Consider the following 22,188-nt stretch of genomic DNA (forward strand, 5'->3'; position numbering starts at 1 on the left):
ATAATCAAAGTGAATATGGTTTTCGGCCCATTCACCGAACCTACATGGCGCATAACGGTCATTAATTATATTCACGGTGAAATGGCAAAACGCACTAACTGCAAATCAACTGTCAACTGTCAAATTCAGTCTGTAGAGACAATGTTGCCAGTTTCAAAACCAATTATCTAAAAAAACACCCTATATAATTTGCACGTAATAGCCGTTTACAATGGAATTTAAGATTCTGGAGGGAATGATCAATCATACTTCTATCACAATAATATACATAAAATACCCTTTTAAATGAATTATAGGTATAGGTAATAAAATTATACAGAATATAGGTATAGGTAATAAAATTATACAGTTGAAGTATGAAAAAAAATAGTTTAAAAATATACAATCATCTTTAAAAAAACTATTTAAATAAGTAACGAATAGTCAATTCTAAACTTCTAATATAAGATTTTTAAATGAGAACAAATCTTATATATATTTTTAAATGAAACCTTGGGGAAAAAACGAGCAGAGTTTGAAGGTTACGTTTGGAATCACGTTACATTAGACAGATAATTTATTTTTTAATTTGATTTCGTACTGAAAATAATAACATGTGATTATTTTTAAACATAAAGAAACATACAATTTGTAACTCACGAAAATCAGCGTGTAGCTTCATATTTTGATTATTTTTACGCAAACCTAATTGAAAAATGATGTGGTGTGTGTGAATTTAGCAAAAATTATATAAAAATAATGAATTTAGATACTCTTAATATACAATTTCTTTCGTTTTTAGAATGTAAGCGATACAAAAATGCTGTTATAAAAAAAGTTTTACTTCGTATTTTTTTTAAATTAATAACCCACAAAGCCTCTATGAGAGGCTTATCTGCAGGTAGGATAGTAAGGATAGGGAAGGTAAATGTGAAATATACTTCACAAACACCCAGACCAATTGAAAATAAATCTTTCTTGAATTAATTTTGGACTTGACTTGGCGGGAATCGAGCCCGCGACGCCAGTTTCGCAGTCGAGCGTCTACCCATCTACGCCACGGCGGCAGTCGTGTATTTAGTAAGTAAAACTTAAATTAAAAATGGATAGATATAATCTAATAAATTTAATATAAGAGAAAGCTAAATAAACGAATATTTTTTTTAATCAATGTTTTACTTAGTAAATACCACTATTTCTAAAATCTACCGTGACACGTGATTCGATGCATTCCGCATCATTTTCAAACACCGTATAATATTTTTTTATTGTATCGACCGATAATACAAATAAACCGTTTTTTTCTTTTTTTCTTACAATTTTTCCTATTCTGCTGATTTTATTTTAACCTTTTTCTGCAGGATACTCCTGAGTACAGAAGCGGTGTTGTGTTATCTTGATCATTAAGTATATGTAGGCAAGGTTATATTCAATATATTGAATATAACCCGACTGATACTCAATTAACATTACAGTGAGAAATCACATATATTTATTTTAACCTTCCTAGGGAATTGGACCTGGGACCTTCACCGGGACAGCAAAACGCGCTTAGTGTCGGGTTGAGGTCTCGTGGTTAGTGTCGCGGACCCTTGAGTCAGAGTTTCTCGGTTCGAACCCACTGTACCACAATTTAATACCAATTTCTAATAATGAGCTGCTTAGGCTCACAGGAATAGTATGAAATTGATGTATTTTTGTAAATAATGAAAAACAAAAATATTTTTCTTTTTTTTTAAGTAAAAAAAAAAGAAAAACTAATTTTTAAATGAATAAACGGTGTTTTAAGAAAAAATCAATGGCGTAAAAGTTGCGAACTAACGAATACTTGGCCTCAATATAACACAGAGGGCGCTTGTCCACTACCCGGAATTTTACCGTCCGGTAGTCCGGTTTTGAAAAATGAAAGCGACTACGACAGTTTAGCGTGATCGAATTTACGCGCAACGTGTTCACGCACCGATCAAGAACTCCGATCCGAAGAAAGATCCACAAAAGCAGAATCCAATCCAAGCCAATCATCGTTTTAAAACGCTAACTGACGTGCCGGTCGGTAAAATTCCGTGTAGTGGACAAACGCCCAGAGTCATGTTCTTAACCGTTATATTGTATCGTCGGACGAATAGGATTCGAAATACGAAAATAGATGCCCCGATATTGGATCCAAGTCAAAAGATTTTGACCCCAATTTGCAAACGAATTCAATTATAAATGAGCTCTAAAAATTATACACAGCTTATTATTATGTGTCGCAAATAATAAGCGATGGCAAACAGATGGGTAGCAAGTAATTAAATACAATGTATTTAAGAACTACTCTGATTAATGCCGGTCTGACTAACTTGGCTTCATATGATTAACGATCAAGACAATTAGACAATACTGTTTTAATACGATGCAATGCTCTATGCACTATTTTTTCGCCTCCACAGTGTGATGGTCAGCAGGCTCGGCTACCGTTCTGGAGGTCCAGGGTTCGATTCCCACGGGATGATCAAATAAATACAAAAGATTTTTTCTCTCTAATATTTATTCAATATTATCCATGGTCTGGTACCTGAAGCGGAGGGCTGATCACCTTTCCTTCATGTGTTAACGATCAAGATAACATTAAGTTTATATGAAGCACTGCCCTATGCACTATTGGGGTGCGGATAAGGATTTGAATGAATGAATGAATGCGTGTGTGACTGTGTCAAGATATACAATATGTACCACTAAGGTGTAGATTTTGTGCAGAATAATATTTATGAAATGAAGTTTAAAACCATGCAGTGCCTTATACACTAAAAGTAGCGAGTTAAAAAAATTATAAAAATGATATTTTATGACGGTACCAGCATGCAAGGAGCAGATAAAAACGTCTCATTTTAAATGTTTCAAAATATTATTACAGTTGATTATAATAATAATTTTACCAAAATAGTAAACAATAGAACATAGATTATTAACCCCTGTAAAGGGTTATCTTAATTGATTTTAAATTAGTGTAATAAATAAACGAATAACGGAATATCAAACATAATAAATTGAGTGACACGAAGGATCATTTAAAGGGGTCAACCAATAATAATTAACCCGTTTACTTCATAAACACGACATTAAATTACTGAGATAAGGTTGATAAGAATTTCATTTGTATATTAATTCAATTATTCAGCATCACGGCCCGTTCTTTGAATCTATTATGACGAGGAAGAATTTCATTTACACATATTACATACATAAGTCACATACATATATGTATAATATTGCTGATGAGTAATTTCCATTAATAATTTTGGGACATGGGATTAAGGTTAACAAGACTGAAAAACAGGTTAAGAAAGTAACAAACAGGAAAACACATATCGCTCACTCCTTTCGACAACGTCATATATCAAAAAACGTAATTTTCCAGTTGTGCATGTTTTCGGAATGCAGAAAAAGAAAATGTACTATATCCCAGCAAAAGCGGCATATTTTAACTTAATATTTAACCGCTACAGGCAGAAAATGTTGTTTTTGCATTTTGAAGAATATGTATTGTTTAATTATTTTTTTTAAATATACTTAATATTTTTCAAATTGAGAAAAAACATTCAGGTTTTACCAAAAAAGATTTGTAAAATAAAACTCAATAAGTGGTATTATAAAAAAAAATGGCACTGTAGATTAGGGTTTGCGATTGCCAGTGAGCTGATTTTCTCACATCACCTCTTCAGTATTATTTATTTATTGAAAACGCTTTTAATTAAAAAAAAAAATCGTTTTGATAATACAGTAAACCCCCCTATAACGCTGGGGACGTTATAGGGAAGTTAATGTTTAAAAATTATATTTCAATTTAAATGACTCATTTCAGTCATTTCCGCTAAATTTATATAAATAGATAAAATGTAACTTAACAATTTAAAACATTAACCCCTTATCAAAATATTCTAAGATGAACGGGTACCTATGTGAACGTTCTAGGGGGGTTTACTGTATTCCTATTTATATTTTTTTGTTATTATTTTATTTTTATACAGTTTTTATTTTATTCTTTTATAATGCTATATTGTCGTAAACAAAAGATGGGTGACAAAGCTTTCATTATGATTAAAACATCATTTATTATTAAAAATATTACAAGTATTGGCAGCGTATGGTAGTTGAGTAATAAAATAAACGGTGATAAAAAACAAATAAGAAACTTGTTACAATGTAGCAGTCTGCCGACATGTGTGTGACCTTGCGAGTATATTATCAAGTGTTAGATAATGCACACACAAGGCGAAATAGATTACACATGAATGAAATTATGAATGAATTGTTAACATAAATGTCACAAGTAGTTAAAGAAAATCATAGGTGAATTATTTAAATGTGTTCAGAGATAAATTTTAGCATTTTTTACAACATATTGAGTGTGTCCAAATATAATACATGTTTACAAACCCGGTTATCTGCAGTAACAGGAGTTATTTTTAGATTATTTTTTTTTACATCTCAACATAGATGAAGAAGAATATGGGGTCTGGGCATTTACGGGGCTGACGACCATCATAGGCTGGTTTAAGTGACACACGTGTAACATACACCAATTCTACCCATTATTGACAATCACACTACTCAAATTCTTGGAAGTTCCATATATGTGAACCAATTTCAACACGCATTATAAAATATGGAAGTCTACGCATTTACAGGGCTTACGACCGTCATAGACTGGACATAAACCAGCATTTAAAACCTTGTCAATTCCCAGACTTACATAATTCTTCTTAATCTATGTTGAGATGTCAAAAATTAATGTGAGAATTTTTTACGCCAAATCAATAAATGATGTGTGTTCAAATATGCATAGCAAAGGCGAAATAGGGTATAGAGAAGGCAGTATTTAGTTAAGAAAGCAAGGGACACAAATCTGAGTCCTGTTACAGAACTGAAATATGAAAGTTTACTTTAAGGAATCGTAAAAATTGACCAGCGGGAATTTATGGATCTCGACCTGAACCTACGCAAACCTTCTCCGCGCTTTACCTATCCTTCCTCGCGATTTGCCAGGTAGTTACACGGAATTTACGATTCCTTTACGTCACCAGGGGCGGAATTTACGGCAACATTTATTTTATTTTATTTATTTCTTAAGTTAGCTTATATTAAAACTAATATAAACTATTATATACATTTACATCATCTTTATATATTTACATTTCCTTACAGTAACTTAGACATTTATTTTTAAATTCTTTCAGACACTTTTCATTCTTCATACATTCAGGCATCTCATCATACATTTTTAAACCCTTATACATCAAGCAATTTTGCGACTCAGTTCTTTTCAATAGTGGCAGTCTTATTTTATCCTTTTGTCTAGTAGCATATTCGTGACAATTTTTGTTTCAGACAACTTTATCCTTAAAATATTTTGGTAATTTATCGTGAAAAAATTTATGTATAAATATCAACATATTAAATTTAAGTCTTCTTCTTACAGATAACCATTTTAGTTCATCTCTCATTTTTTTTACATTGCTATATTTATTTTTCTTAAGAACTATTCTCATCGCTTTATTTTGTAACATGACGTAACATACTCCACAATCGAGGGTTAAAAAAATATATATATCGTAGAAATGACTTGCGGATGTGCAAACCGAGATTTCCATTCCGAAAAAGTCGGTAAAACAAAACACGGTCGATGGACAAAATAAATAAATTTTTGAGAAATAAAAAGACTTTGTGTTTTGATCCACTCACATTTTTATTAACCAACTAGTTTCGGCAACAACCTGTTGCCCTCTTCAGGGTTTAATTTATGACTTTTAAACCCTGAAGACGGCAACAGGTTGTTGCCGAAACTAGTTGGTTAATAAAAATGTGAGTGGATCAAAACACAAAGTCTTTTTATTTCTCAAATTAATATATCAATATGATCCACACAGTTGCTTTCAATATTCAAAACAAAATAAAATAAAAGTGGAAAAACGCAATAATGCAAGATGCAAATCAAAGGAAAAGTTGTAGGGAGAGAAAACTAAAAGAATGCTGGATTACGATCAAGAATCAATAGTTCAAATGACATCACTTGGAAACATTGACAAGCGAATGGACAAATAAAAATAATAAAACAATGCGATAAATTACGCTAGATGCAACGCGATACGAATTGAAAATTGATTGCGACACACGACGAAATATCCTGGAAAAACGTTACCTACTTACAAAAAATTGTAAAGCCTTGATGTATGTAATTCGATAATTAAAACAGGCATACGCGAAACTCAAATACCACTAAGGACAAATAAAGAATCAAGGTTCATTTTTTTCATCCGAAAACGAAAATATGAATAGAGCCTAATATTTTTCTGAAGACGAACATAACCGGACATAAGTCTGGGAAGACCAAGGCATCTTAGAGCTGTCGTATTCGGGGTCATTCTCGGTTTCAATATAAAAAAGGTCATTTATTGTAACTGCAGACAGTCGGTAGAATTCTATATTGAATTCTTGGGTAATCTGTTGGGTGTTTGATAGTGTCTTAATAAGACGAAACGCGGCACATATTATCATATAAGTATATCTAAATAAAAGTAGAATTCAATCCATTAACCGTGTTTTATTTTGGATATATTAATAATAATAATAATAATAAAACCCTTATCCGCACCCCAATGGTGCATAGGGCACTGCGTCATATAAACGCAGTGTTATCTTGATGGTTGTTTACACATGAAGGAAAGGTGATCAGCCCTCCGCTTCAGGTACCCAGTCCAGGGTAATATTGAATAAATATAACAGTGAAAAAATCACTTATATTTATTTTACCCCCCTTGGGAATCGAACCCGGGACCCCCAGAACGGTAGCCGAGCGAGGTATGGATATATTACCCAACAATAAAAAAAAAGTATTTTTGTATTGGAAGAATGACCCCGCAAAAGCTGCCCAATACTGGCGATGTGTCCCCACTTTCCAGATAGAAAAAAAACATACGATGTGATTATTGAAAAAAATATCATGTTAGAACGAATGTTATCATGTTTTTTGTGAGGTAAATCGAAAGAAAAAATATATACGAGTATATCAGCGAACATGGCCAATTAGTGTCAATCGAAAGCATAAAGATTGGAATAAAAAATAAAAACATTGATTCAAGTCGCAATAAAATCATGTTTGTTGGTCATTGATAACCTGTTGCATGTTTGTGCAGTGATCGTGAAATCATCACCACTAAAGTTATGTTTAAAAAAAAAAAGTTAAATATGTTGCAACATTTTGAGTGTGTCCAAATACTTTTTCACAAATCTGGATTATCTCCAATTATAGGAGTTATTTTTCATATTATTTTTTGACATCTCACCAATGGATGCGTCTAGTGATTCAAGAACAATGTTTCTAAATTGGTTCATATAATATATAGAACTTCCAAGAATTTGAGTAGTGTGGTTGTCAATAATGGGTAGAAATGGTGAAAGTTACACGTGTGTAATGTGTTTTCAACCAACCTATGACGGTCGTCAGCCCCGTAAATGCCCAGACTTCCATATTCTTCTTCATCTTTGATGAGATGTCAAAAAATAATATAAAATATGTTGATTGAAACACAGTTATATTTGATAAATTAGTTTATAAACAGGACCTTTTAAAAATGAAATACTAGGCCGATTATTAAAAGCAATTTAGGGAGGATTTAAAAAAAATATAATTAACAATCAAATAAACATAAGTCAATGTCCCATTTTTAATATTTTTCCCATAAAATCAAACCCAACCTAAACAGAGTTATCCCCTTCCTTGCTCTTACCCCTCCTTAAAACACCATTACCCCCACCCCTACCCTTTTGAAACCCAACAACTTGTACACTGTTTCTTTTTTTATATATTTATGTTTAGTCATAAATTAAACCCTGAAGAGGGCAACAGGTTGTTGCCGAAACTAGTTGGTTAATAAAAATGTGAGTGGATCAAAACACAAAGTATTTTTATTTCTCGAATATTATTGCTTTCAATATTCAAAACATAATGAATGTTACACTTGTGTAAAGTAATCACTTAAACCAGCCTATGACGGTCGTCAGCCCCGTAAATGCCCAGATTTCCATATTCTCCTTCATCTTTGATGAAATGTCAAAAAATAATATGAAATTCAAATATTGATCGCAGATACATATTTTTTTTGTAATCGTATTAATTATTTTCATAGTAGTCACGTCGACCACGTAATGCAAGCCAAAATTAGAATACGCAATGTGAAGTGTGTCAAGTCGGGAAAGTGCGACGGTGCATCTCCTCCGCTTACTCCCGCGGAGCCAGAGCGAGACGGGTGACACAAACATCGACATTTGAATGTCACCTTGAATACCAAGCGATGGTTCACTATTGTACTGTAATATACTGTAATTTGGTCCTACGAGAATGCCGCGGCCCTAACTCCGCTGGCTAAAATGAGTTTGGAAAATAATTGCTTTTCGTTTAATTTTCGTTTGAAAGAGGCCATTAGCTATTGCTATCCGTAATAGTAAGCCATTGTCATGATAATATCGATGGGCAATAACCGATTTATCTCGAGCAAAACAACAAAACGTATAAAACAGATTAAATAATGTAAAAAGTGAGGAAAGAACGGTAAAACAAATTTATGACGCGAATGTAAGTGGAAAAAAGAGCAGAGAAAGACCGAGAAAAACATGGCACGATCAGGTATGCCAAATACTTGAAAGTGGTCAGGTTAGGAGTCGTAACAATCGGCGAGTATGTATGAGGAGAAGAATTTGAGTAGTGTGTTTGTCAATAATGGGTACAATTGGTGAATGTGACACGTGTGAAAAGTGATCACTTAAACCAGCCTATGACGGTCGTCAGCCCCGTAAATGCCCAGACTTCCATATTCTTCTTCATCTTTGATGAGATGTCAAAAAATAATATGAAAATGTTAGAAATTAAAGGACAAAGTTTCATATTATCACATAAAAAATGAATGACTGTATTTATTGGTTATTTTTTATCAATATTATGATATGGTAATTTACGTTATTAGGCGGCTTAAAAAGCGCGACTTTTTATTAAAATATTGTATTGCACATATTGTCAAAACACGTAGTTACGTAAATTGTGATAAAAAAGAAGAATTTAAATCACTTTTTTCTTTCCCACGCAAGGATTATAAAATGAATAATTATTATAAATTATGTGACTTGATAAGAAATACACATGTCATTATAATTTGTTCGGTTATGGTACTGTGGTAGACATTTTTTTATATACCAAATTCAAGGTTCAATTTCTTGCTCCATAAACAGGCGCTTACAACTTAATGTATGAAATATCGCTCACTCCTTTCAAGAACGTCATAAATCAAAAAACTTGATTTTTCAGGAGAACGTTTTTAAAGTTTAAAAATATAACACAATGTATTAAAAAGAAATATCAAGCCACTTATTGAACTTTTTTCTGAGCAACAGATATTTTTAGGTAAAACCTGAAGGTTTTTTCTCCATTTGAAAAATATTTAGTTTATGTAAAAAAATAATTAAACAATATCTTTTCTTCAAAATGAAAAAACAACATTTTCTACCCTGTAGCGGATAAATATTAAGTTAAAAATATTATTCTTTTTGAGGGGTATAGTACATTTTCTAGGCATTCTGAAAACATGCATAACTCAAAATTAACGATTTTTGATTTATGACGTTCTTGAAAGGAGTGAGCGATATGTGTGTTTGCTTCGAGCGCAGAGGTAGTCTCTTTATAGGAGAGGATCGGCGATACTCAAATCATGAATGTTCACATAATGTCATTTAATTTTTAAGCATTACAATCCTTGACTGTTCCTTATTTTTCAATGCAAAGGGCATAATTTTTTCGTATTTCTATAAGACACTTGCAAAGCAAATTTCAGTTCCTTTCATAACCCATGCTGACTTGTATCGAAACGAAGGTCTGAGTATTTAAATTTAAAAAAAAAACTGCCAATATAAGGGACACCTAGTATCTATAATAAAATCCTTATCCGCACCCCAATGGTGCATAGGGCACTGCGTCATATAAATGCAGGGTTATCTTGATCGCTTACACATGAAGGAAAGGTGATCAGCCCTCCGCTTCAGATACTAGTCCAGGGTAATATTGAATAAATATGAGAGTGAAAAAATCACTTATATTTATTTTACCCCCCCTGGGAATCGAACCCGGGACCTCCAGAACGGTAGTCAAGCGTGCTGACCATTACACTACGGAGGCGGACATATCAATATATAAGTAAATTAATATATGTTAAAGATATATAGTAATTTTATTTAATTTTTGCCATATGAGGGATACCATAATTTGTGTGCATCCTAAAGACAATGTATTTGTCGAAATCGGTTGAAAAATAAAACGAAATAAAAATGAAATATTTTAAAAAGTTAAATATAATTTTCAGATATTTCGAACATCCCTCTTAAACTTGGATATAAAGCGGTGCGATTGTCACGTAACGTCTCACGAACAGCTGAAAACTATTGATTTGGTGCATAAAAACACAAGGAAAGGTCTGCTTTGTCATCGTCCTATTTTTAAAGCCGAATACTATTATACTATTTTGTAACTGACATTTAGCGCTAAATTAACTCTCTACGTCACTTAACCTTGCTACAAATGTCGTTTTTTTTGGATTTCGAGTTTGGGAAAATAATTTCTTGTAGATTATGTGTTTATAAAGTAAACTACAATTAGAAGTCGGGTTGAAGTCCCGTGGTTAGTGTCGCGGACGGTAGTAAGTCAAGCTCGAACCATCTCTACCATAATTTGATGCCTATTTTGAATAACGAGACGCTTAGGCTCATAAAAAATAGTATGAAGTTGAAATATATCCGATTATAATAAGAACACAAATATTTCTCTTAAACGAAAACAAAAATCACTCACCATTTTCATTTGCAAAACCTGTTTATTATTATTATTGAGAGAAAAACACAGTTTAACAATGTTTTATATTGAATGAATAGATTATAGATACCGAATTCGGCTGTCCAAACTCAAAACACAGTAAGGGACATTTTTTGTAGTACTTTTTTTTGCATTTTTAGACTAAGTAGATTCTACTTAGTCCAAAAATGCAAAAAAAACGTACTACAAAAAAATGTCCCTTACTGTGTTTTAAGTTTGGACAGCCGAATTTCTAAGCAACCAAATATAACGTCTGGGGACCCCGAATTCGGAATATTTTCCGTCCGAAAAAAAACGTGTGCGTACCTAACCTACCTACAGTTTTTGCATGGGTATCACGCATTCGGAATTCCGATTTGACGTGCGCTACGAGCATTATGTTCAAAGTGCTAAATGCGATAATAAAATTGATAATAATATAAGTTACGCTGCACAAAGGGAAAACATGTATTATACCATTTGAAAATAAATAGTAAAATACTTTTATGGAGATACGGTTTCAGATAGATTCTAGATAATACAAAAATCCATTAAAAAAACAAATTTGTTTTGATACCGCTCGTGTTGGATTTTAGTGATTTTTTTTGTATTCCATTAGGAATTAAAACAAATGATATGTTAATTGGAAATTCATATTGAAAATACATAAATTTTGATTTTCATGGTAAATTAATACATATTTTATTTATGTTAATATTATGTTTGTTCCTCGCTACGCGACTGGTCAAGATGAAGTCGACTGATAATGGCGTTAAACATAATCATTGAATTTTTTAGATAGCAACAAACATATACGAGTACATTCCACTTGAGTGTTTTATCTATCATTGATTATTTCCATTTATTTTTATATTATAGACTTTCCCTCAAAGCCTGCAATATTTTACGTACGAACAGTAATGGCTTAAATATAATTTTACATCGCCAAAAGCACAAGTCCACTCAATTGTGTTCTATAACATTTATTTTTTGACATCTCATCAAAGATGAAGAAGAATATGGAAGTCTGGGCATTTACGGGGCTGACGACCGTCACAGGCTGGTATAAGTGATCACCTTACACACGTGTAACGTTCACCAATACTACCCATTATTACCAACCACACTACTCAAATTCTTGGAAGTTCTATATACTTACAGGAACCAATTTAGAAACATTGTTCTTGAATCAATAGACTTCACTAGAGACATCTAAGGTGAGATGAAAATAAGCTTTTTATTGAGCAGAAACTCTTAAATATAAATATTATGAAAACTAACTCCTTTAATTGGAGATAATCCAGATTTGTGAACACGTATTTGGACACTTCAAAATGTTCTATAACAGTATTAATAATTCTTAGAAAATAAGGATTTTTTTAATATAGCCTACAACCATTTTTAATTTATTTTATTTTTATTATTTAATCAGCAAAACGTAGAGAGTTTTCGTTCACAAAGGTGATGGATGACTTAGACTATGTAAGTGTAGAAATGAGAAATATTCTTCTATAGAAACAAAGTACGAACAACACTATCATATTACATTTGAAAAATGTGAAATGATATCTAATTTATATTTTGTTGCTCATTTTGTATCGATTTGATAACACTGACTTAGTTCTTTAGAACTTTATAATGTAAGACTTCACCTCCATAAAATTTATGTAAAATAAAGAAAAAATTGAGTATTATTTTAAATTTTAAACAAGCTGTAAACTTTAGGAGATTAAGAATTTTGAACAAACGAATATTTACACTTTAATTTTCAATTTAAATTTTATACTGACATTTCTTGGTGGAACTGCATTTTATATAATAAAATAACAAGTAAATAGTTTTTTCCACATAATTTTTATTTTACCGGGTTTCGTCCTTACCGATATCATCAGACTGGTGCGAGGCTAGACAATTTTTTTTCTTATATACACAACAAAGGCAGGGATTGAAATGCCTTGTTGTGTATATATGTAATATAGAATTTTGTCTATCCCCATACCAGTCTAATGATGTCGATAACAACAAAACCCGGTTACAGGTCAAATAAAACATATGGAAAAACTATTTAGTCATTATTTTATTACATTTTTTTTTACAAAATACTTACTTAAATAATACAAAATAGTTGGTAAATATACAAAACATTTCAAATATAACGTTTGTACCTCTCTAATAAAGAAGATTCTTGTGTTAAGAGAGGCAGTTTGTTAATAAAAAAGTAAAATAATTGTAAAACGAGTAAATTAAAACAAAGTAAATTAAAAAAATATATATTCCTTGGTATGGAGTCTAGATAGGGGTGAGTCTTATATGTTTTTTAAATTTAGTTTTAAAGGTTTATATACAGATGAGGAAAAACCTTTTTGTAGAAAAATACAACTGTATTATAAGAAGAATGTCAAAAAATTAATTTAATCTATACGATTTTTGATAATTCAATATGTACGCCACAAGCTTTCGGGTCATATTAAGAATTTCTTAGAAGACAAACAGGAAAATTCGCAAATAGATCTATCCCAATTTTTTTAGTTTATTTTTCAGACCTCTAAGTTCGGTTTCTAATTTGTAGACACTACAGTCGTCGTGTCTGTTAAGTGCCGTGAAGACGGTTGGTCGGAATTGTCCAATAATATGTTACACTAAACTGGTTATCCGCCGCGTAGGACTGCGCAACGTGGTTAGCAACCTTGGAGTAACTAAATTGTAAAAAAAGATAACGATAAATTTTACTACAAGTCTTTTTACACTCGAAATAATTGTTAGCTGTATAATTTGTCTAGCACTAAAATTATTTTTAAGGCATTTCCTAGTGTGACCTATGTAAAATAACTTTGAAAGAATCTTACATATCGCTCACTCTTTTCAACAACGTCATATATCAAAAAAACTTGATTTTTCAGGAGATCGTTTTTCAAGTTTAACAATATAGTAAAATGTATTAAAAATGAATATCAAGCCACTTATTGAACTTTTTACTGTGCAACAGATCGTTTTAGGTAAAACCTGAATGTTTTTTCTCCATTTGAAAAATATTAAGTACATAAAAAAAAAACAATACCTTTTCTTCAAAATGCAAAACCAGCACTTTCTGCCCTGTAGTGGATATATATTAAGTTAAAAATATGCCGCTTTTGTTGGGATATAGTACATTTTCTGGGCATTCCGATAACATTGATGAGCACAACTGAAAATTTATGAGTTTTTATATTTCACGTTGTTGAAAGGAGCGAGCGATATATAAATAAATAAAAATAAATGTTTCCGCTCTGATTACTCGCCATATTTTTCTCTATGGCTGAAGACATTATAGAGATTTGTAAAGAAAATGCAAAAAAATGTGAACTTCGTGTATTTTACGATCAAGATAACACCGCTTCTATACGATACATTGCCCTATGCACCATCGGGTGCGGATAAGGGAATAGAATAAGCGCGCTTAAGGTAGTAAAGGGTGTTTTTTTTAGAGGTATACAAAATCAAATTTCCCGCGATAAATTGATGGTGGCACCCGTCATGTGGCATATCGCGCCGTCTTGTTGAAACCACAGCTCTCACCAGTTTATTTTCCCCATAGTGTAGGCATTCCTACAACACAGCTTAAATTTTACATACATATTTGATACCTTTCACAGAGTAACATTTTATTTTCTTCGATTAGTTTTCTCCGTCCAGATTCGAGATAAATCTGAATGAAATCAGCTCTACACCAGACTACAAATAGCTAGCCCGAGGCCCGCAGCAGACCGGTTGGGCGTAGCATAATAACATATAATATTACGGTCTCACGATATTGTTCGTATTTCGGATTGGGAACTATTTCTGTAGACGGGCGTAACCGGATTCGGCCCGAACGAGTTATTTATCATGGGAGGCTTTTTAGGAAATTAATTTTACACTTTGTGCTCGCTCGACACGGCGAAAAGGTTACATTCTGATTGAACGCAATGAATGAATGATTGATAGCCGGCTATTCACGTCCCCGGCGCCCTTACATGCCGATACTTCCATTATTAGGTTCGCTACACGCGAAACCATCAAAATCCAAATTTGTTTTTTTTTTCCTTAATTTTTATTTCATCGGACACATAGTTCTTTCATTTTTAATTCATCACATACCTAGTTCTTGTAATTTTATTTCATAATACACATCGTTGTTTTATTTTTGTTTAGTAAATAAAAGAGGCATTTTCTTATTTATTTATAAATTTCAAGTCCCAAATATAGAATCTATTTATAAAAAAACCCGCAGTTTTTCAAATACTAAAGGGTGACAACTATTTAAATTTAACAAAAAATTTATCATCGAGATTCTCAAACGACTTTTCTACTCCAAAATGCAACACCAAGCAATTTCAGCAAAACTTCAAATATTTGGCAATCAAACATTTCAATAAACTCCCTAAAGAAATAAAAAAATAGATGATATAAAAATCCTTAAGAAAAAAATTAAAGCACTATCCATTTAAATCTTTAAAAAAAAACTATTATATCTTTTATAAAATAACATTAAACCACGAGTGTAAGTCCCTTTCCAAGCACAAGAGCACAGACTCTTTTATGGAGAGGCACAGCGAATCGAAATATAAAAGTTCTCCATATGTTTAAATGATTCAAATGTATTTTGGTATAAATAAAAATGTAAATATATTAAATGAATAAAAAAATAAATAATTTCATTAATTGATTCGACAGTCACTTTGTGGTAAAATCCATCCTTTTTTAATTAATGTTTTACTTAGTAAATCCGCCTCCGTAGTGTAATGGTCAGCACGCTCGGCTACCGTTCGTAGGAGGTCCCGGGTTCGATTCCCAAGGGGGATAAAATAAATATAAGTGATTTTTTCACTGTAATATTTATTAAATATTATTACCCTGGACTGGTACCTGAAGCGGAGGGCTGATCACCTTTCCTGCATGTGTAAACGATCAAGATAACACTGCGTTTAAATGACGCAGTGCCCTATGCATCATTGGGGTGCGGATAAGGGTTTATTATTTTTTTTTTAGTAAATACCGATTTCTTAAAATCTACTGTGACACGTGTTTCGATGCATTCCACATAATTTTCAAACACCGTATGTGAAGATATTTATTGTTTCTGCATTTACTTTGTGGTAAGACATGTTTAAATGATAAAGGAAACACTTGTTTTTATACCACTCAAGTGGTATAAAAACACGTGTTTCCTTAATCATTTTAATAAAAGAGGCATCGTAAGACTTCAAAAACGATGGTCCTACGACAAAGCCGCTGTGGGGGGTGAAAATTGGCTGCAAGCAGCAACAGAACGTATTCAATAGTGGAGGAAAGAAGACTAAAGAAGAAGAAGACACATAAGTAGGTAAGTAGTTATAAATTATAATAATGTGCCCTCACAGAGTTTTCTCGAGCTAAAAGCATTTTACAATATGTATTTATTTATAAAATTATAATGACAGAAATTTGTACATACAATCAAATACGACACGGCTGAATGACACGATCTATTTCAGATCTACCCACTTCTATTATCATACTTTTAAAAAACTCGCACATTCTTGTGTTATTCATAAATAATAAATTTTTTAAGCTATTTTCACTGAATATTACTACTACTGACACTTATCCGAACCCAATGGTGCATAGGGCACTGCATTAAATCGGTGAAATGTTAATTTGATCGTTCATGACATGAAGCACGATGATCAGTACTGCGCTTTAGGTACCAGCCCAGAGTTATAATAAATATATGTTATATTAGAGTGCAAAACACTTATTTCGTAGTATTTATTTTGACCCCCTGGGAGTCGAGCCCAGGAACTCCAAGATGGTATCCAAATGTGCTTACCACTACACTATGGAGGTGGACAAATGAAGACGAATATATATATATATATATATATATATATATATATATATATATATATATATATATATATATATATATATATATATATATATATACATACATACATATTTTTATATATATATATATATATATATATATATATATATATATATATATATATATATATACATACATATGTGTGTGTGTGTGTGATTGTGAGTGTATATAAACAACAAACAGTGATAATTTTACGATGACAAGTGTCATTATCATTGATTTATTATTTTTCGATAGCATATTGTTTTATTAATATGAAAATCATCAGATTTGTTAAGTGCGAGTACCCGATTGATAAATACAATCGAAATTCTGAAGAGAAAAAAAACGTTCAGCTGCCGATAAGCGAGAGATAAGGTCATCATATAACAAAAGAAAATTGCGACAAATCACAGCTTATTTGTAAAAAAACACGTATTTTAATAACGGTATTTTAGCAAAAAATAATGTGTGTGAAAACGCGTACATTGAGTATTATCAAACTTCAAACAATGATATGATACAGTTGATCTCCGTAAGATTATAGTGGGCCGCATAGCAAAATGGCAGGGCCAGAAGAAAGTGAAAATGTTCACACAATACAAGACGCAAGGCGGGCTCTGGACAATGGATCAATAATCGCTACCGCCACTCTCAATTGTTCCGAGTCCGGATTGCAAAAGAAAATAAAAACACAAACGCACAAAAGCGTGGGAAAGATTGCGAAATAAGGCAAAACTCCCATTCTGGCCGGATTGCATCATTTGTGGCAATTCTCAGGTCGTGAAAATGCGAGCAGGTTATTCAGATTCAACACTATTCAGGCCAATAAAACTATATAGTATAATAATAAACTTAAAACATTGAGTATTAAGCTTTTTTTTAACCCTTTCCACTCTGACTATTTTTTCTCTTAACTGATCAGCTACTAAAAAATATGCGACGTTTTTCTACCATTAAAATAAATATTTTGGCTCCCTAATTTTGGGACACTCTGTTTGGCAATTTGTATGACCATGTTAATTAAGATTAACTGTATTTATCTGAAGTATTTTTTTGGTAGAATGTGCTCGGGTGATAGAGAAAATAGTGATTAAAGTTATACCTGCGCCGGGCCAGACATTGTGGCCCACGGAGCTGCCTACTAGAATCATACGGGCCAGAATGTCTGGCCTACAGAGTGGCAAGAGTTAAGGAATAGCCCGCAAAGCCTTTACTTTTTAGAGGCTTGTCTGCAGGTAGGATAGGGAAGGCAAATGTGAAAAATACATCGCGAACACCCAGACCGATTGAAAATAAATCTTTCTTAAATTTATTCTGTAATTGGTGGGAATCGAACCCACGAAGCCAGTTTCGCAGTCGGGCGTCTACCCAACTACGCCACGGCGCTTGTCCTAAGGTGCAACATAACTAAGGCTAATCGCCGTGCGTAAGGGCGCTGCTTAAACATTAAAACGGTGTATTCTTATAAATTGGGGATGATATTTCAAACGTTTATAAAATTTTCAGTGTTTTTTTTACGTTTCTGATGTTGTTTTGAAAAAAATATATATATAAACTATGTGTTGACGTACACGTACATAAAATAGTTCGATGAGGAGAGTCGTTAGTAAAACGTAAAATGACGTCACGAAGTTGAGTTCCGCATCGATCGTGTGTCACTATTGCTTTCCCAAAGCAAGAATACGCAACCACTGTAGGTTGTGTCATAGGAGTCACTCCAAACCATTATTGTTTTTAGGTAGCTAGAAATATCCATATTTTTTAAAGTAACGACAAAAATAATTTTAGTATTTTTAATTATTTATTTTTTAATACACATTTAAAATGCAGTGAAAAGTCCTAATCGAAATTTTAGTATGAATTGTACTAACTTTCTGATAGTGATTGTAGGTCCTTAAGCAATTTCTGTATTACCCCAATTTTTACTTATCACATTTTCGTTCTCTATCCTTTTACTGTTCTCGTTATAAACGGTGCATTGAACACAGCATCCAAATGATTCTAGAATATCTGAATCATAAATAACGCAAGGTGAGCAATTTTAAGCTAAAATGAAAGTCAAGGAAAAAGATAAATGAGCCACTCCTCGAGAGAAACAGGAGGCCTTTTGACGTCCACCAACACTGAAGATAGAAAAGAAGAACCAAATCTTTTGTGTGGGGGTATTTAATACAGATATTTCGGCATACTACGAGATTGCTGTAAGTGCGCGATGCCTGAAGAGTGTGTAACATAAGCATTAACCGGAGTGCTGACTCCATATAACATAAGCATAGCGCGAAGAGTATCAGAGTGATGACCAGACATTGGACTCCTAACAATACTGGCATGTGTGGATATCGAACTCATTGTGCGATTTGGAACAAGGGATTGGAGTTTGGTGTGTCGAGATGGTTTGGACATGTAGAACGATGAGTGATGTCAAATACTTCAAAGCGGTCAGGTTAGGAGCCGAAATAATCGGAAGAGATGCATGAACATGGAAGAAGCGAATAATGTTTGCAAAAACAGAAAGGTTTGGCGTTCTATTCTCTCTGCCTACCCCTTCGGGGAAGCGGCGTGATGGTTAGACGAATGTGTAGAAAATCATTGTATGACAGAATTAAAAACGAAGATATAATAAAAGAATGTAAGGAATAATTGAAAAGATTAGGAAGAGTTCTTTGCGGTGGTATGGACATGTGGAGCGAATGGATAACGAGAGAATGACTAAGAAAATATATGTGGCGAATGTGAGAGGAAAACAGAACGAGGACGACCGAAAAAGACTTGGCACGATCAGATCAATCAGAACCTAAAATCTGGCGGTGTCAAAAGTCTGCATAATCGGAGGGCATGTATGACTAGATGTATGGATATGAAGGAGGCGAGGAGTATATGTCAGGACAGAAGAGTGTGGCGTTCCATCCTTTCTGCCTACCCCTGCGGGGAAACGGCATAATGGTAGTAGAAGTAGTAGTAGTAGTAGAAAATAAAACCCACCTTTAACCCCCAAGCATACCTCTATAAAAATATATTGTTCTACTAGAATTATTTTTTTCTTCATTTTTTGAGCATACCATAAATGAATATGCAGAATGTAAGAAAACATCAACGCGAAAAACAAAAATGTGTCACATTCTGATACACCGCAAGTAGAAAAACGAACGACAAAACAGAAAGCAAGGTGCGTCGCCTTTCACTTAAAAACGTGCATGTAAATTGACAATGCTGAATTCGGAAACGAGTAAAAGGCAAACAATCTTTACAACAATGCGGTATTCATTCGGTAATATCGCATGACCCCCTTTGAGAAACGCCTCATTCAAATGAACACGGTCGCGTATAAAAACGTGAAACTATTAAAACCAAGTGCGTTAGAAACGAACGAACGAGGTTGGACATTTTGTCTCGTAGTTTTACAACAGTAACTGAAAGTCAAGATCTAGATCACGCAAAATAAAGCAAACATACGGAAAATTAACATAAAAGCGTTCTTTTGCTGCTTTCACTTTCACCGGGTTTCGTGATATTGCCAGTTTAGTTTTATTGGTTACAATAATCATTGTACAATTAAGGCTGGACTCGCAAACATCCAATTCAGAAAGTGTCTCTTAGAATATACATTGGAATTTGTTTTTTTTTTTTAAGAATATAAGTATGTACATTGATTTTTTTTGTATAACTCCTTGCCTTTCTATAATTCTTTCGTTTTCGAAACCGTATACTTATGTACAATACTTATTTAATGTTTATTAGATTTAAGTTTTGTACTGTTATTTCTTGGTGGAACTGTATTTTATAGAATAAAATGACAACTATCTAGTTTTTTCCACAGGAATTTTATGTGACCAGCAACCGGGTGTCGTCGTTACTGATATCATCAGACTTGTATATATTTATTTCGAAGAAAAGCTTATTTTTTTAATACAAAAATGGTTACCTGTGGTTAAAGATAATTATGTTGCTGTTTATCGCATATTGGGCCTTACAGACGAAATTAACGCAGTTTAATTTCAATATAACGAATTTCTATTTAGTGATGTTCTCCCAGTAAGGAACAGTTATTTATATTTTACGATTATTTTTTCAAGAAATTAGTCCAGATTTAGGATTTCACCTCACGGAATACAATTAAATATTGAATGCCCGATAAGACAGTAATACTTAGAAAAGTATTTTTACGCAAGATTACTTTGTTGATTGATTAGTACTTAATTTTACTTTGTATAATATTATAACAAGCAGCTGTGCATTATTCATTGAGAAAATCCCAAATTAGATACATATATGCGATAGGAAACCTTTCACACATACACATATACATATTGAATGTCAATGATTAGTTTACTTCAAGAAATAAAATAAATAATTTATTTAAAAAAAAAAAAAATAATAATGCGTATAATGCAGTACAAAATTCAAGAATTGAATAATCTATGTATCTAGTTATGGTATATACGTAAATGTTCGTTTATTAAAAACCTTAAATTTTCTACTAAGTTACTCACCGATTGCTTTGAAATTTCGACACAAAGTTGCATTAGAATACAAGCACGTTTTATTTACGTTGAATTATTTAAAAACATATTACATACATAAGTCATATATATAATGTTCCCGATGGGTAATTTTCGTTACTCATTTTATTCGTTTTTACCGCAATGGCAGCGTAATATGTTAAACGCACCAGAAACACAAGCAATACTAAACATTACTCATGGCAGACAGCGTGCTTCTTGACGGCTGCTTGTATTTATTCACAATGTTTTCCATTGCATTGAAGTGTCAAAATCATATTCAAACTAAATCAAGTCACCTGATTATGGGAGGACTGTTGTCCCGAAACTAGCAGTGTTAATTTAAAATACAAATATAGCCATACTTTCAACTAGGTTAATCAAATCATAACTAATTGTGAGATATACAAAAATAAAGCCGACACATTAGTTAAAATTAGTCACAAACTATGATTAATAATTAATGTACATATGTATATAATATATAACAAATAAAACCTTAAATTTTTCCATTTCGCCTTATTGGAGTAGTCGATAGTGACATAGATAAGACAAATGGACATAGGGTGATTCATTATGCATTTAGTTCGAAACAGAACTATTGTATTCGATCGAAACAATGTTTTGACTCACTGACTCACCGTTATTGAAATAACATTGCCGGCGGTCAAAGGGTTAAATGACGTCAGCAAGAATACACAAGACAAGTTAAAAGTTTAACTTAATACCGCCCCCTGCAACATCCGTTAAAAATCATTATTTAAAAAAATATACATATTTGTGTTTTTTTTTTATTATTTACAAAAATACTTAAATTTCATACTATTTCTGTGAGCCTAAGCGGTTCATGATTAGAAATAGGTATCTCCTCACTAACTGTCGTATCTGGAATTGGACAAGAATATATTCATCTTTCATCTCACCAATAGATGTCTCTAGTGAAATTCTAGTGATTCAAGCACTGTGTTCCG

The 22,188-nt window shown here is 32.6% G+C and overlaps 1 protein-coding gene and 1 non-coding gene across 2 annotated transcripts in view; both read right to left on the reverse strand.

Moving 5' to 3' along the window:
* Positions 1 to 22,188, reverse strand: part of UBL3 (ubiquitin like 3) — a 248,470-nt gene that overhangs the window by 212,118 nt on the left and 14,164 nt on the right. The window lies entirely within an intron of this gene.
* On the reverse strand, positions 10,111 to 10,183 carry TRNAG-ACC (transfer RNA glycine (anticodon ACC)). Its single transcript has one exon. It is a non-coding gene; the product is annotated as a tRNA-Gly (tRNA).

Source organism: Brachycentrus maculatus, unplaced genomic scaffold (genome assembly GCF_059751285.1).
Source record: "Brachycentrus maculatus isolate JH-2025_06_01 unplaced genomic scaffold, ASM5975128v1 h1tg000085l, whole genome shotgun sequence".
Classification (NCBI taxonomy): domain Eukaryota; kingdom Metazoa; phylum Arthropoda; class Insecta; order Trichoptera; family Brachycentridae; genus Brachycentrus; species Brachycentrus maculatus.